This window comes from Anoplophora glabripennis, unplaced genomic scaffold (genome assembly GCF_000390285.2).
Source record: "Anoplophora glabripennis isolate ALB-LARVAE unplaced genomic scaffold, Agla_2.0 scaffold24, whole genome shotgun sequence".
NCBI classification, from domain to species: Eukaryota; Metazoa; Arthropoda; class Insecta; order Coleoptera; family Cerambycidae; genus Anoplophora; species Anoplophora glabripennis.
In genome coordinates this window covers 827,264-835,159 of record NW_019416404.1, presented here as the reverse complement: position 1 = coordinate 835,159, position 7,896 = coordinate 827,264, and positions in this window count along the sequence as shown.

Below are 7,896 nucleotides of genomic sequence, written 5' to 3'. Positions count from 1 at the left end.
CATAACTTTTGGAGCCTCCGCTATAAACAAATAGAATTGTGCGAAAACTATTGCACCTACAGCGCCCACTTTTGGCACACTTTTGAAGTATGACAAAACCCTCAACTTGTCATAGGTTTTATAAAATTTTAACAATAAATGCGATAGTTATAAACAAATGAAAAAATGGGCACTTTTCTTGTTTTTTTGCAATAACTTTTTTGTTTATTAACCGATTTTAATTTAAGCAGTATCATTTTGTAAATAATTTTACTCCCTATAAGCTGTCTGTGAGTCACTTTTCGCTAAAATTGATGGTTTTCCCTGCAAAGTGAAATAACTGTTTTCCTCACTTATTTGTTTACAAAGAAAAGTTAGCTAATAAAAGTTTTTGACTCACGAGACGAGAGATGTCTTGTATTATGTTCCTTTAGACAATTTTACAATAATCTAGCGGATAGGACTTTTTTCGAGTAAAAATTTAATTTGCTTGGTCTAATAAGACTATTGTAGAGATTAAAAAAACTTATAAAATGGTTTTTTGTGCTACTCGATCGGTTCATTTTTTACAAAGAAAATCCGGAAAAACCTCTAAAATAGACATTTTTTCAAAAATTCGAACGATCGAAAGTACGCTCGAGCCAGAGTCGGGTAGCGGTAGTGGGGGAAGCAGCGAGCGGAGGACTCTGGTTCGAACGTACTTTCGATCGTTTCGGGCGACTTTCAAGGGCATATTTAGCATATTTCCCAAGCGAAAATCTGAGATATACAAATTGGTGATTTTGTCGTCTACTTTCAGATGCCTTTTTCAGAATTTAAATCGGACCATTTTTGATAAATCGTCACGCTGTGCAAAAAAATACCCTAATTTGTTTATACTGTAATTGTGCAAAAACTATGCATCGGACAGAAACCATCTTGCGCACGATTAAACTACATATTATTATCTGTCATTTTCCGCAAGATTGTTTTTCCAGCTTCAAATTTGACGGAGTTATGAATTTTTTAAAAAAAGTCTATTTAGTAGTTTTTCCGGATTTTCTCTGTAAAAAATGTGTAAAAAACCGATCGGGTCGCACAAAAAACATTTCATAGGTTTTTTATTCTCTACAAAGATCCTATTGAGAGTAAGACGATTCCATCATTATTTTTCGAGATATTATAAAAAAACAAAAAAATGTCATGTTTTGCAAAATGTTCACGACTTTGATGGGAAATCACTTGGGTTTTCATTTACTAATTTTTCAGAAGGTAATACATGAAATTTGCTGTAAGATTTAAGTGTAAAAACAGCCTCTTTTTTCGCTCTGTTGGTTAGCCTATAAGAAGCATATGTATTTAAACAAATACATATAGGAAAAAAGGATAAATTATAAAATTTAGCTGTGAATCATTTCTACATATAAGAAAAATAATTGACTGTCTTTTACGACTCGCGGGACTCGCCAACATTTCGATTTTATTGATAAACATTCACACGTAAAAAAATTTTCGAACACATTTTTTACCGATTATATAATATATAGTACGATTAATAAAATAAATATTCCACTAAGTAAAAATTAAATTGAGACTTTAAATTTTAAAGTAAATATTTATTGGATAATTAAAAAAGATTAAATATAATCAATGACTGGGATGTGCTTGAATATTCTTACATAATATGTTGAAATCAGGTGCTATTGTCGTAAGTTGCAATCGCATTTCAAATTCTGCATTAAGCGCATTGCGATATACCTACTTTGTTTTTGTCGCTACGTACGTCTTGTTAAGCTTCTACAGTAACTTATACGCATGTACTTATAAAAATAAAAAGTTTTAAGTAAGAGCACACATTTTTTTAATTTTGTAATATCGATATTATTAATTTCAAAATTTTTAATTTTTGACTGAGTCGCGGAACCCCCAGAGAGGTTGTGGGAAACCCCTGGGCGGAGCACAGTTTGAATACCGCTGATCTAATCTAATGCATTAAGTTATTTATTGAATTGTCTAAAAAAAAGACAATATTTGATTTACCATATTTGAATATATGGTAAATGCTAAGCTGAGTTAATCTGGAACTCCATATTTTGCACAAAAACCCAAAATCCCTAGATATAAATAAAAATCCCTATTCCTGTGATTTCAAATATTTGGAGTGTTTCCTTTAGAATTAAGCAAAAATACTAAATGTAACATCATTGCGGTTTTTTTTTTAAATAAAGGAGGAGGCAATTCAGTGTTTGTATGATAGAGCCAAATAGACCTTTTTAGTACTGACGTCACATACGCCTAATAATAAATAATAGGCAACCCAATAGTGCACATTGTCATGAAGAATTTCTCAATATTTTGAACTTCATAATATCACCTTTTTTTCTGATGAAGCCTGGTTTCATTTAAGTGGTTACGTAAACTCACAGAATATGAGAATGTGGTCTTCTGACGTTTAACTTGTCAGCAAGAACTTCATGAAGTTGATTTTCCGCGACGGGCTGTATTTTGTGAATGGTTTTTAAACAATACGGTGAACTTCATAATATCACCTTTTTTTCTGATGAAGCCTGGTTTCATTTAAGTGGTTACGTAAACTCACAGAATATGAGAATGTGGTCTTCTGAAAAACCAGATAACTTTTTTGTCGAGGGCCCTCTACACGCTCAAAAAATTGGAGTTTGGTGTGCTCTCAATCGAAGGAGGATTTATGGACCTATTTTTTTAATGGTACTCTTACTGCGCAAAGGTATAGAGAAGAAATTATCGCTCCTTTTGTTAACCAGCTGGAAGAAAACGAAATTACAAACTTTTACTTTCAACAAGATGGCGCAAGGGCACATACGGCAGGCGAGACGATGAATATGTTGAGGGAAGTTTTCCAAAATCGACTAATAAGTCTCAATGCTGAACATGAATTTCCACCGAGGTCATGTGATATTACGCCGTGTGATTTCTTTTTGTGGCCTTACCTTAAAAACACTATTTTTGAACTGCCTATTCCTGATTTAAACCATCTGCAGGCTCGACTTATAGACAAGATCCGTGAAATTAACAATACCCCGAGCATCTTAGAAAATGTCTTTAATTCTTTGAGGAACAGGTGTGAAAAGTGCTTGGAACAAGGAGGGGACACTTTCAGCAGCTGCTTTAATTTATTGTTATAACAAGGAGGGGGACACTTTCCGCAGCTCCTTTAATTGTTTGTTATTGTTATCACGATTATTCATTAAAATAAAGTTATATAGTCATTAACGTTATTGAAACTGACAGCTGCTATACAGCTCGTTGAGAAATAAGGTTAAGTTGGTCGCTATAAGCTGCTCCCTACGTCCAATGTGTCAGAGCCAACTTCGACCACGTTTTTATTTGAACGCTCGTTATATAGCGATATACTGCCAATATTAGAAATATTTAAGAAGTTTCAAACGATATTGACCTTTATAGTAATTAATAAATTAAAATTATATCAATGTTACTGAGTATGCGCATTATAGATAATTCCATGCGAGGCTACTTCGTTTAGTAGCCTCGCAACAGGATATCATTCAAGAAAAGAAAATATATTGACTCGAAATTTGAAAAACGCTTTTGAGGGATAAATGTGCATTTTTTGGGGTGATCCGAATATTTCTACTTCCACCAGTGGCGTTCGAGCGAGAACCTTTTTTAAGAAAAAAATTGTACGCCACTGACATTTTTCCGTTTTGATATTTTTTTAGAAATCCGCCATCAATTCTGAATGAAATTGGTTTCTCCAATTTTTTTTTGTAAAAGGCACCTTTTTTGAGGAAAAAATAAAACATATTTTATTGTAGGTTTTGTTAATCTTTTATTTAAAGATGCACACTTTTTCCCACAAAATAACTTCGGCAACCACCCCCTAAAGTATTTCGCACTTATTTACAAACACCCTGTATAAAATAAATATCAGAACTTGATTTTTTGCAAAATCCGTTACAAAAATAATTTATAAATAAATTCCTTTTACTGGTTCACAAAGAGGCAAATAATATAATCAGTAAATGATTAGTATATGCAAAATTATACAAATACTAGGCACGCATGACCCTTAACACCACTTTGGCCGCTCGAGATTTCATTCCCCTTCCCTGATATACGCAGGGTAATAAATTACGCTTTTTTTTCTTATTCAGATTGTTAGCAAATGTTTGACAGTCGCAGGGAATTGCATGATGTGAAATTATTTACATTGCCCTCTGTAATAAAGAACGCACGCAAAAAAAGCATTAGATACTGTCAAAAGTTGAGGTAAGTGATACTTAGTGTTAAACAATGGCAATTTATTTCTTTGCCCGGACACTTTTCACAATTTCTATGTTAAATCTCGCCGATTTGTGTCAAGCAGCGTTTAAATTATGACCGCGAATCATGGTGATTTGTTGTTTGTAATGGTAATGTATTAAACACAATATACCAGTGCTCGAAATTGTGCTGCTATATCTTTTTTGTCATAGAGAACTTTTAAAAATAAAATATCTACATGCAGTCTAGGCATCAATAAAGATTGCAATTATTCGCCCGATTTGATAAAACTAGAAAATTTACTGGTTCATTCATTACTTCATTGCTCCATCCTATACGCTTAGTCTGTTTATAATAGATTCACTGAGAAAGACCCTCCAATTAAACTATATTGTTAAAAAATTTAATTACCTTAAAATTACTCACAAACAAAATAAAATTTCAGCAAGTGAATGCTTCTGATCAATGATGACTTGTGATAGGCAAATTGTGGTTTGGAATTTTAAAATTCACTTCCAATAAGTTACTCGTTATTACAGTGAAGCTAATTGTGGTTGGTAAATAAGATTATTGAAACTTTACTGTCACAACTAAACGTATTGTTGTACACACTGGTGCAGATAGCTGCCAGAAGTAAACATGTTGCTGTGACAAGCGAACTTTTTTTTGACCCGCCCATTTGCGTCACGATCAAAGGCGAAGTGTTCCGATGGCATACATCGTAAACATAATTTTATGTCCGCTTCATAAATCATTGTTTTGGTATAGTAAACACTTCGTGACTCCTTTTTTGAGAATGTGATTTTGTATATTACGAAAAACAATAAGGTGTGTCCTTTATTAAAATATATAACTATTATGTCTCCCTTTGTTGCATCAAATGTTTTTGGTAAAAAAATATTACAGTGTATTAGCTAGCTTACTAGCAGCTTACTACTAGAAGGTTATTAATTTGGTATTATATGATTTTTCATTCCAAGGTAAGTATAAAATTGACTCCTTAAGTTCTTGCCTCTAATGTTCTATTGAAAATAATTCTTTTCAGGAGCGTGATATCGAGTTGTTGGTACCTGTAAAGGGAATAGGTAACACTAAATTATGGGTATACCAACAAATTTAAACATTTAGTACTAGGTGTTGCATTTTTGCAGATACATTTTAATAACTTCAAACAGGTATAACTTTGTTAACTTAAATGGAACACCCAGTATATTTTTACTCTGTTGTACGCAGACTGAAATTTCCTTTCAAGCCATATAAGCATTGTTAGGGTTGCCATTCCTACTTTTAGAGATATTTTCAGTTTTCTATTTTTTGGACAGTTTTTCTTGTGTCAGACCTATTATCAAATTGGCGATAACCACAAAAACCACAAAAAGAATTTAATTATAGCAACTAGTCTTGATACTAGATCCAGAAATGCACAAAATCTTTGAAAACCGTTGCACGAGGTTATAAAAAGAAACGGCATCTTAAATCTAACAATTTGTCAAATCTAGTAGTCACTTTGACAATCCCGATACCTTCTTATAAATTAAGCAGAAAATCACTAATGACTGTGGGCGCGCGTTAAGCAATGTGGGCTTTCTATGTTTCCTTCCTTCACAAAACCTGAACGCTAATCCTATTAAAGTAATAGTTGCAGCAAATCTATCTACTTGTGCGAGTATTAGAGAATAAGATAAATTATTAATAATTTCAGAAATACGAGTGGGCGGTCCATATAATCATGGACTAATTCCGTTTGTGTGTTAATATGGTCATGGGTGGTGCACGCATTTTTGCGAATAGAAACTGTTTGTCCATACAATAACGTTTATTGTTCCACACGTGTTTATGAATGAAAATATTACTTAATAGGATTGGGATCGAGGCAAGGTGGTGTGCATTGGTTATTGTAATTTTAGACACGGAAAGTCTGCTTGTCTATTCTTTTGTAAAGATGTTTATAATGCAGATTGATTGAAGATTATTGTTTGAATTAAATACGAAACAAAAGTTATAATCCAAAGTTGATAACTTATGTCACTATAGTCACACATTGGTACTTCTTCACGCGCATATGTTAATCTTCTAATATATTGCATGTAGGAACTATCTTTATCCCACTGATAACAATTGTGGAAATTCACAAAGGATTTTTTCATATTTGTAATGTTTTTTTACACACGAAAAATGTGAAAGATTTGAACATACATGATACATTGTGTATAATTACACATTTCAGTGTATATTTTCATTTTGTGATGTATTCTTACCTTTTACGTTGTACTTTTACATTAAAAAATATGTTTTACTATATTTGGTGTAAATACATGAATAAAAATGTGAATTTACATGACCTGAGTTGGCTCAACCAATCAGATTAATCATGTGATTCCGGTGTTACCGCGCGTGTGTAGATAACTGTGCTAGTTGTTCATTAGGCATGTTTAGATTCATTTGTGGCGTAATAATATAGCTTATTTCGTGTTTTACCTAAATGTTATAAATAAATACTGTGGTAAGTAAATAATAGGATTTTTTGTAAATTATATAAATCACTCGGTATATCTTCATTTAAAGTTGTTGAAGACAATGAGAAACAATAAAAATAAAAATAATATATAATATAATATAATATAATATAATATATAATATACATTCGGAATGCTTCTACTAGAAAGATAATTCTTTTCGTACTATGTACTTTTCAATTGTANATAATATAATATAATAATACATTGTTTTACTTACACCTGTTTTCAGTTTAATGTTCTCAAGAAGTGGTCATTGCTCCCAAAATAATTCGAAGATTTTGCTTCAGAATGCACGTGGATACGAGAACTAGACCAAGGTTTTTTCATTCAGAAAAAGTCTTTATATAAATGAAAAACGCAGTGAAATTTTTCCCAGAAAATACATTTTTTCCTTATATTAAATTATTTTAAAATAGAAGTTAATGTAATCTTATTTGTCTTAAATGGGTTAGGTTAGGCTAGGTTAAGTTAGGTTATTGTTTATTTAAATTTAAACATTGAAGGACAAGGACTTCATTAAAAAAAAGGTGTGTAAAATTAAATTTATACTTTGTCCTTTAAATAAATAGCCCTCTTTTAAAGAGGGTGATTCAAAATTCATACAAAGAATTTAGTGGTGTATTTTTGAGGTCAAATTTTTTTTCCTATAAGCGTGTGTCCACAAATTCTTAGTTTTCGATATACAGGATACAGGATGTCACAGTGTTTTATTTGAATTGAATGTACGCATAAAACTTGAGGTACAGGGGTTCTTTAGGAGGGTAAATTTACATATATCATCGCTTTTGACGCTGCTTGAAGAGGACGCCACCTATAAGGATACGTTTGAATTAAATTGGCCTTAACTGTACATTGACGTTTCGTACTAGTGCGTCTATTCCCCTATCAATTTTAAGCAAAAAAGTATCCTTTTTCATATTTTCAAATCTTATAACTCTTTACGGTTATTTTGGACTCACGTTTATAGGAAAAAAAGTCCTGAAAAATTTACCCCTAAATTCTTTGTACTGAATTTTGAATCACTTCGTTAATTTAAACCTACTATACCAAATTTTTCATTGTACTATTATTTCAAGAAAGCTTTAATTCATTGGTTTAAATAATATTTTGTATAATATTCAGAAATTTATATTTTGCTCTACAGAATATGTCTCAT